The sequence below is a fragment of the Triticum urartu genome, unplaced genomic scaffold (genome assembly GCF_003073215.2).
Source record: "Triticum urartu cultivar G1812 unplaced genomic scaffold, Tu2.1 TuUngrouped_contig_7483, whole genome shotgun sequence".
NCBI lineage: Eukaryota > Viridiplantae > Streptophyta > Magnoliopsida > Poales > Poaceae > Triticum > Triticum urartu.
In genome coordinates, this window is record NW_024118331.1 from 3,174 (window position 1) to 12,910 (window position 9,737).

At 37.6% G+C, this 9,737-nt stretch overlaps 2 pseudogenes; one reads left to right on the forward strand and one right to left on the reverse strand.

The window, feature by feature from the left end:
- Nucleotides 1-5,644: 5,644 nt before the first annotated feature.
- On the reverse strand, nucleotides 5,645-6,942 carry LOC125531564 (annotated as a pseudogene).
- A 134-nt stretch (nucleotides 6,943-7,076) lies between these two features.
- LOC125531565 lies at nucleotides 7,077-8,577 on the forward strand (annotated as a pseudogene).
- Nucleotides 8,578-9,737: the final 1,160 nt, after the last annotated feature.

Genomic DNA, 9,737 nt, shown 5'->3' on the forward strand with positions numbered 1-9,737 from the left:
CAAAAATTTGCAATAAATAAAGCACTAGAACAAAAACTAATTGGACCATTGAAGGAGTCACATACCGAAGAACAATCCCCCAAAGCAGTTTTATGAATGGAGCTTTGAGCAAGGAGATCGAAAATGGCAGCAAGATGAATTAGAACTCGGGTTTGAGCTGGTGGATGATTTTTCTGGAAGAAGACGAAGTGTGTGGGTTCAAGAATAAGTGAAGGGGGCCACGAGGGGCCCATGAGGCAGGGGCGTGCCCAAAGGGTGGGTGCGCCCTGCACCCTCGTGGCCAGGTGGCTGCTCCCCCTGATGTGTTCTCAGTGCCAATAATTCTCAAATATTTTAGAAAAAAAATCATATTTTAGTTTTGGGGCATTTGGGGAACTTTTATTTTCAAGGTATTTTTTATTGCAAGGATAATTCAAAAAACAGACAGAAAATATTATTATTGCTTTATTTAATCTAAATAACAGAAAGTAAAAAGAGGGTACAGAGAGTTGTATTTTCTAACTTCATCTATCTCATTCTCATCAAAAAGGAATCCACTAATAAGGTTGATCAAGTCTTGTTAACAAACTCTTTCCGAATAACATGAAACCGGAGAATTTTCGAATAGCACTATGTTACCTCAACGGGGATATGCATGTCCCCCACAATAAGAATATCATATTTCTTCTTGACAGTAGGAATAGGAAATTTAAAACCTCCAATAGTAATTGTTGAAAATTTTCCAATAGAATAGGTACTACGGACTTGAGGTTGTTTTCTCGGAAAGTGTACTGTATGCTCATTACCATTAACATGAAAAGTGACATTGCCTTTGTTGCAATCAATAATAGCCCCTGCAGTACTCAAAAAGGGCCTACAAGGATAATCAACATACTATCGTCCTCAAGAATATCAAGAATAACAAAATCTGTTAAAATAGTAACGTTTGCAACCACAACAGGCATATCCTCACAAATACCGACAGGTATAGCAGTTGATTTATCAGCCATTTGCAAAGATATTTTAGTAGGTGTCAACTTATTCAAATCAAGTCTACGATATAAAGAGAGATGCATAACACTAACACCGCCTCCAAGATCACATAAAGCAGTTTTAATATAATTTGTTTTAATGGAGCATGGTATAGTTGGTACTCCTGGGTCTCCTAGTTTCTTAGGTATTCCACCTTTAAAAGTATAATTGGCAAGCATGGTGGAAATTTCAACTTCCGATATCTTTCTTTTATTTGTAACAATATCTTTCATATACTTAGCATAAGGATTCATTTTAAGCATATTAGTCACCCGCATATGCAAAAAGATATGTCTAATCATTTCAACAAAGCGCTCAAAATCCTCATCATCCTTTTTCTTGGATGGTTTAGGAGGAAAATGCATGGGTTTCTAAACCCATGGTTCTCTTTACCGTGCTTCCTAGCAACGAAGTCTCTCTTATCATAACGTTGATTCTTTGATTGTGGGTTATCAAGATCAACAGCAGGTTCAGTTTCTACATCATTGTTATTACTAGGTTGAGCATCAACATGAACATCATAATTAACATTATCACTAGGTTCAGGTTCATTACCAGATTGTGTTTCAACATCAGAAATAGAAATATCATTGGGATTATCAGCTGTGTTAATAACAGGTTCATTAAAAGCATGCAAGGTCCTATCATTTTCCTTTTTCTTCTCTTTAGAAAAACTAGGTGCATCAACATTAATTCTCTGAGAATCTTGCTCAATTCTCTTAGGGTGGCCCTCGGGATATAAAGGTTCCTGAGTCATTCTACCTCCTCTAGTCACAACCTTAACAACATTATCATTATTCTTATTATTTAATGAGTAATGCTAGAATTAGATAAGGTTACGTAAATGTCTTACGTAAAAAGGAACGTGGTGAGGTGGGATTGGATGGATAGGGGCAGCAGGGGCCCACCCCGTTAAAATCAGGGGGGCAGAGAGTTTTAGTTAGGAAGCTTTCGTAAGTCTTCGTAGTGTGTTACGTAGATGTAGGATTATCGTTATTTAATTCATTGAGCAAATCATTTTGAGCCTTAAGCATTTGTTCTACTTAAGTGGTAACCATAGAAGCATGTTTACTAATGAGTTTAAGTTCACCTTTAACTCTCGACATATAATCACTGAAGTGTTCAATCATATAAGCATTACGTTTCAATTGTCTACCAACATAAACATTAAAATTTTCTTGTTTAACAATAAAATTATCAAACTCATCCAAGCATTGGCTAGCAGACTTATAACGAGGAATATCACCTTCATCAAATCTATAGAGAGAATTTACCTTACTACCTGTGTCGGGTTATCAAGACCATGCATTTCTTCAATAGGTGGTAAATTCTTAACATTTTCAGCTTTAATACCTTTTGTTCATAGATTTCTTTGCCTCTTGCATATCTTCAGGACTGGGAAGTAGAATACCTTTTTCTTTGGAGTTAGCTTAGGAGTTGGTTCAAGAAGTGTCCAATTATTTTCATTAGTCGACATATTATTCAATAGCAATTCAACTTGATCAACAGTTCTTTCCTTAAAAACACAACCAACACAACTATCCAGGTAGTCTCTAGAAGCATCGGTTAGTCCATTATAAAAGATATCAAGTATTTTATTTTTCTTAAGAGGATGATCAGGAAAGCATTAAGTAATCAGAGAAGTCTCCCCCAAGTTTGTGGGAGACTCTCTTCTACAATTTGCACAAAATTATATATTTTCCTTAAAGCAGCTTGTTTCTTATGAGCGGGGAAATATTTAGCAGAGAAGTAATAAATCATATCCTGGGAACTACGCACACAACCAGGATCAAGAGAATTAAACCATGTTTTAGCATCACTCTTTAATGAGAACGAAAATAATTTAAGAATAAAGTAATAGCGAGTTTTCTCATCATTAGTGAATAGGGTAGCTATATTATTCAATTTAGTAAGATGTGCCACAATAGTTTCAGATTCATAGCCATAAAAAGAATCAGATTCAACTAAAGTAATTAACTCAGAATCGACAGAGAAACCATAATCCTTATCTGAAATAAAGATAGATGAAGTAGCAAAAGCAGGGTCATATTTCATTTAGCATTCAAAGATTTTTTCTTTTAGCTTAACTAATAATTTCTTAAGATCATATCTATCATTGCAAGCAAGAAAGTCTCTAGCAGTTTCTTCATGCATAACATAACCCTCATGTACAACAGGCAATTCATATCTAGGGGGAGAATCTTCATCATCACTTTCATCAATATTATCAGATTCAATAATTTTATTCTCTCTAGCCCTAAGAAGTTGTTCATCAAGAAATTCACCTAGTGGCATAGTAGTATCAAGCATAGAAGTAGTTTCATCATAAATATCACGCATAGCAGAAGTGGCATCATCAATAACATGCGACATATCAGAATCAATAGCAGCAGTAGGTGTCGCAAATTTATTCAAAACAGAAGGTGAATCAAGTGCAGAGCTAGATGGCAATTCCTTACCTCCCATCGTAGTTGAAGGAAAAATCTTAGTTCTTTCGTCTTTCAAATTCGTTATAGTGATCAAAAGATATAAATCCCAATGACTCAAAAAATAGAACTATGCTCCCCGGTAACGGTGCTAGAAAATAGTCTTGATAACCCACAAGTATATGGGATCGCAACAGTTTTCGAGAGTAGAGTATTCAACCCAAATTTATTGATTCGACACAAGGGGAGCCAAAAAATATTCTCAAGTATTAACAATTGAGTTGTCAATTCAACCGCACCTGAAAGAATTAATATTCGCAGCAAAGTATTTAGTAACAAAGTAATAAGATAGTAGCGTTAACGGTGGCAAAAGAAAAGTAATGAAGAAGAGATCAATATATGAAAAACTCGTAGGCATTGGATCAATTAACGGATCATAACACATAATAGGTGACTATTGACTTGCAAGATAGGATCAAGAACTCACATATATTCATGAAAACATAATAAGTTCAAATCTGAAATCCTGGCACTCGGACCCTAGTGACAAGCATTAAGCATAGTAAAGTCATAATAACATCAATCTCAAAACATAATGAATACTAGGGATCAAATCGTAACAAAACTAAATTGATTACATGATAAATCTCATCCAACCCATCACCGTCTAGCAAGCCTATGATGGAATTACTCGCGCACGACAGTGAGCATCATGAAATTGATGATGGAGGAAGGTTGATGATGACGATGACGACAGATTCCCCTCTTCGAAGCCCCGAACGGACTCTAGATCAACCCTCCCAAGAGATATTAGGGCTTGGCGGCGGCTCTGTATCATAAAACACGATGAATCCTTCTTCCTGATTTTTTTTCTCCCCGAACGTGAATATATGGAGTTAGGATGGACGTCGGTGCAGCATCAGGGGGCCCACGAGGCAGGGGGCGCGCCCCCATCCTCATGGACAGGGTGTGGGCCCCCTGGTCTTGATGCTTTCGCCAGTATTTTTTATATATTCCAAAAATATTCTCCGTTGATTTTCAAGTCATTCTGAGAACTTTTATTTCTGCACAAAAATAACATTATGGCAATTCTGCTGAAAACTGCGTCAGTCCGGATTAGTTCCTTTCAAATCATGCAAGTTAGAGTCCAAAATAAGGGAAAAATTGTTTGGAAAATTAGATACGATAAAGACTAACTGAAGCCGATCGAGGAAACAACGGGAATCCCCCGAAAAACCCTGCAACCAAACGAGGCCTGATTGATGCAGAGGTCGGGGGTTGTCCTCCTTTTCCAAAAGGAAAAGGTAGAAGCACATTGGCAAAGATGCATTTTTGTTTGGAGGGATGAGCCCCTTAATTTTCTTTCTTTTTTTTCCTCCAGCTTCTACATTTTATTGGTAAAAATTTATTTATACGTAAATATGAAGTGACATTGCATCCACCGAAGATGGAGGGAGTATCAACTATACTTAATTCCTGGTTCTAAGCATATATTTAATTGCTACCAAAAGATATATATATATATATAATTTCAAAATAAGGTAGAACCAAATACTAACTAAGTAATCTATAGATTACTGTCAAACAATCAAGGAATAATTAACAAATATATTAAAATCAATTAGCTTGTCTGTACAACAAAGTAGAAGACAAATCTTGATTAGAGGAGCAGTCGGTGACATGCCAATGGCTTCTTGGGGCAATCAGCTTCACGACATACAACGAATTAGCAGGTTCACTTGCACTAAATTGCAAGCAATCAACAATACAATCTGATCATGATACCACACCAAGTCGGTGATAGCATTGCCATATTAGGAGATCAGCAATACTTGTATTTGCATGTGCAATGATACTAACATGTATTGTGACAACACTGTGAATACAGTTTTATATCGGCGTCATGAGATTCTATTCCTTGTATCACAACATTCAGTAGGTCCACCATCTTAAATATCAAATGGTAGAATGATACTTACTACTCCCTCTCTCCCATAATACAAGACGTTTTGCATGTTAACATAGCTTGAAAAAACGTCTTACATTATAGGACAGAGGGAGTACTAAATATTATACATTTCTTGGGCACGATGTAAAGGAAGATTAGGTGTTACAATTACCAAAAATACAGATAATCTTCCAAGCATGACATGGTAACAACAAAGCCAACAACAATTCACAAGTCAGCTACCAGAAATCTTTTTGATTTAAGTTTTGGTCCAAAGGAACACCTTGCTGTTGGAGCTTGAATAGGCAAGATAGCCAACTTTATATGGGTGTGCAGAAAACTGGTGTGGAACGGAGGTCACGTGTTCACTCCTAAGACATGTGTTGTTCTGAACCGAGAGGCCACTGTCATTGACATCAACTGAGATAATGTCTATTCCCTTGCTCATGTTTCTAGCATATAGGTCGGTGTCGTTCCAGCCCCAGATAACCCTCCAATCATTGAATCTTATTCGATCAATTACATTAACTAATAGTACTCATTTAAGATCATAGAAATAGGTGAGACAAGCTGTCGTACTTGGATTTAGAAGGCCAACTGCCTTTCTGATTATTATACTCCACAGTATGCGACTTTTCAAAGTCATACATGCTAAATACCTGGACAGTACCAAAAATGCTGGAGTTGGATAAAATGAGAATAACATTATTTGAAAGGAAATAATCCAGAAAAATTGATTTATCATACAGATGTCAGTAACAATGCAGAATATTTTAATTCTGAAGCTCGACACTACTAATGCTAAGAGATGAAAATACCCGCGCAATGTTTGCTAGAATATTGGGTGAAAAGTCACAACATAACAGAAACTATTTAAAATGCTATGAAGTTATATTGATCTGCCAATCAAAAATCTAGCGATATATTCACACAACTCGCGAAAAGTCTAACAGTAGCTTACACTTATTGAGTCAAGCCATGACATAACGGTGGTTCAAGAAACATGTTTCTTAAATCAAAGAGTGAGGAGAACCTTCTAAGCAAGTTGTAGGGTAGGAAAATGGTCAGAAATAAAGTACCTTGTTACTGCTAACATGCGGCCACTAGGTGAGAAATAAGCTGGCTGAGCAGATTTGTTAACTTTGAAAACCTTCAGGCTATCTCGCTCCTTAATTTTTATATTTCTCACATCCCATATACAGGCTGTTTGATCCGCTGAACTGGTAGCAAGCATATGTGGCTTCTCCAAATGAAAATCTATTAAGTTGATTCCCTCCTCATGCACATCCCATGTAGTTAACACCTTACCCACACGCTCATCGAAAAGTGCCAAGCCACCCTTTCCATCACCAAAATGTAGGCACATGACACTTTTGTGCTGGACAAAGCGAATAAATAGGCCACTCCCACAAATGGACCATACTGTACTTCTCCTCAAAGTCCATAAGACAAATTTCACCCTAATGGCTAGAGCTGTAAACCTGTAGCCAAGTAAATGAAATTCACCACAAAATAGAATTATAATTGATAGAGAACGTTCGATGAGATATAGAACATCTAAATAACTATTTGCGCACTGGAAATGGGATAAATCCAACCTAATTTAGCTACCTTGAATATGATTAGCAGATGCACCTATTGGATGACTCTAACAAGGAGTCCTAGAATTAAGTATCAAATTCTTTTAGATGATGGAAGCTTTTGAATTATTTCGGCTGTATCTCCTTGGTGTGGCCTAAGTTTCAAGAAAAGCTTCCATCATCTAAAAGAATTTGATACTTAATTTTGGGACTCCTCGTTAGAGTCATCCAATAGGTGCATTTGCTAATCAAGGTCAAGGTAGCTAAATTAGGTTGAATTTATCCCATTTCCAGTGTGCAGATAGTTATTTAGATGTTGTATATCTCATCGAACGTTCTATATCAATTATAATTCTATTTTGTGCTGTATTTCATTTACTTGGCTACAGGTTTACAGCTCTAGCCCTTAGGGTGAAATTTGTTTTATGGATTCTAAGGAGGAGAAATACAGTATGGTCCATTTGTGAGAGTGGCATGTTTATTCGCTTTGTCAAGCACAAAAGTGTCATACGCCTATATTTTGGTGATGGAAAGGGTGGCTTGACACTTTTCGATGAGCCCGTGGTTAAGGTGTTAACTACATGGGATGTGCATGAGGAGGGAATCAACTCAATAAATTTTCATCTAGAGAAGCCACATATGCTTGCTACCAGTTCAACGGATCAAACAGCCTATATACGGGATGTGAGAAATATAAAAACGAAGGAGCCAGATAGCCTATAGGTTTTCAAAGTTAACAAATTTGCTCAGCCAACTTATTTCTCACCTAGTGGCCGCATGTTAGCAGTAACAAGGTACTTTATTTCTGACCATCTTCCTACCCTTCAACTTGCTTAGAAGGTTCCTCCTCTTTGATTTAAGAAACATGTTTCTTGAACCACCACTATGTCATGGCTAGACTCAATAAATGTAAGTTACTGTTAGACTTTTCGCGAGTTGTGCAAATATATCGCTAGATTTTTGATTGGCAGATCAACATAACTTGATAGCATTTTAAATAGTTTCTGTTATGTTGTGACTTTTCACCCAATATTCTAGCAACATTGCGTGGGTATTTTCATCTCTTAGCATTAGTAGTGCCGAGCTTCAGAATTAAAATATTCTGCACTGTTACTGACATTTGGATGATAAATCTGCTTTTCTAGATTATTACCTTTCAAATGATGTTATTCTCATTGTATCCAGCTCCAACATTTGTGGTACTGTCTGAGTATTTGGTATGGATAACTTTGAAAAGTCGCATACTGTGGAGTATAATAACCAGAAAGGCAGTTGGCCTTCTAAATCCAAGTATGACAGCTCGTCTCACCTATTTCTGTGATCTTAAATAAATACTATTTGTTAATATAATTAATCAAATAAGATTCAATAGTTGAAGGGTTATCTGGGGGCTGGAATGACACCGACCTATATGCTGAAAAACATGAGCAAGGGAATAGACATTATCTCAGTTGATGTCAATGACAGTGGCCTCTCGGCTCAGAACAGCTCATGTCTTAGGAGTGAACACATGACATCCGTTCCACATCAGTTTTCTGCACACCCATATAAAGTTGGCTATCCTACCTGTTCAAGCTCCAACAGCAAAGTGTTTCTTTGGACGAGAACTTAAATCAAAAAGATTTCTAGTAGCTGACTTGTGAACTGTTCCTGGCTTTGTTGTTACCAAGTCATGCTTGGAAGATTATTTGTATTTTTGGTAATTGTAACACCTATTCTTCGTTTACATCCTCCCCAAGAAATGTATAATATTTACTACTTCCCTCTGTCCCATAATGTAAGACGTTTTTTCAAGCTATGTTAACATGCAAAAACGTCTTGCATTATGGGACAGAGGGAGTAGTAAGTATCATTCTACCATTTGATATTTAAGATGGTGGACCTGCTGAATGTTGTGCTACGAGCAATAGAATCTCGTGACGTCGATATAAAACCGTATTCACAATGTTGTCACAGTACATGTTAGTATCATTGCACATGCAAATACAAATATTGCTGATCTCTTAATATGGCAATGATATAACCGACCTGGTGTGGTATCATGATCAGAGTGTATTGCTGATTGCCCCAAGAAGCCATTGGCATGTCACCGACTGCTCCTCTGATCAAGATTTGTCTTCTACTTTGTTTTACAGACAAGCTGATTGATTTTAATAGATTTGTTAATTATTCCTTGATTGTTTGACAGTAATCTATAGATTACTTAGTTAGTATTTGGTTTACCTTTGGAATCATATATATTTTTGGTAGCAATTAAATATATGCTTAGAACCAGGAATTAAGTATAGTTGATACTCCCTCCATCTTCGGTGTATGCAATGTCACTTCATATTTACGTCTAAATAAATTTTTACCAATAAAATATAGACGCTGGAGCAACAAAAAAAGAAACAAAAGTAACGGGCTCATCCCTCCAAACAAAAAAGCATCTTCGCCCATGTGCTCCTACTTTTTACTTTTGGAAAAGGAGGATAGCTCCCGGCCTCTGCATCAATCAGGCCTTGTTTGGTTGCAGGGTTTCCCGGGGGGGATCCCCGCTGTTTCCCCAGGCCAGAGAACCACGGGCCGAGTTGGCCCAGGAAAATCGAGCTGGTCATTTGGACCGCATCGTTCTCGGGGTAACCCTGGTCGACCCACGTCCTTTCCACGGGGAGGAAACCCACGGCTCGAGCGAGACGAGCGAACAGCGGTGCCGTTGACCAAGATCCAGCGCCACCGACCACCTCCGAGCTCCTTCGCTGGCGATAGAAGCGACGCCCCGACCCCCCTCCC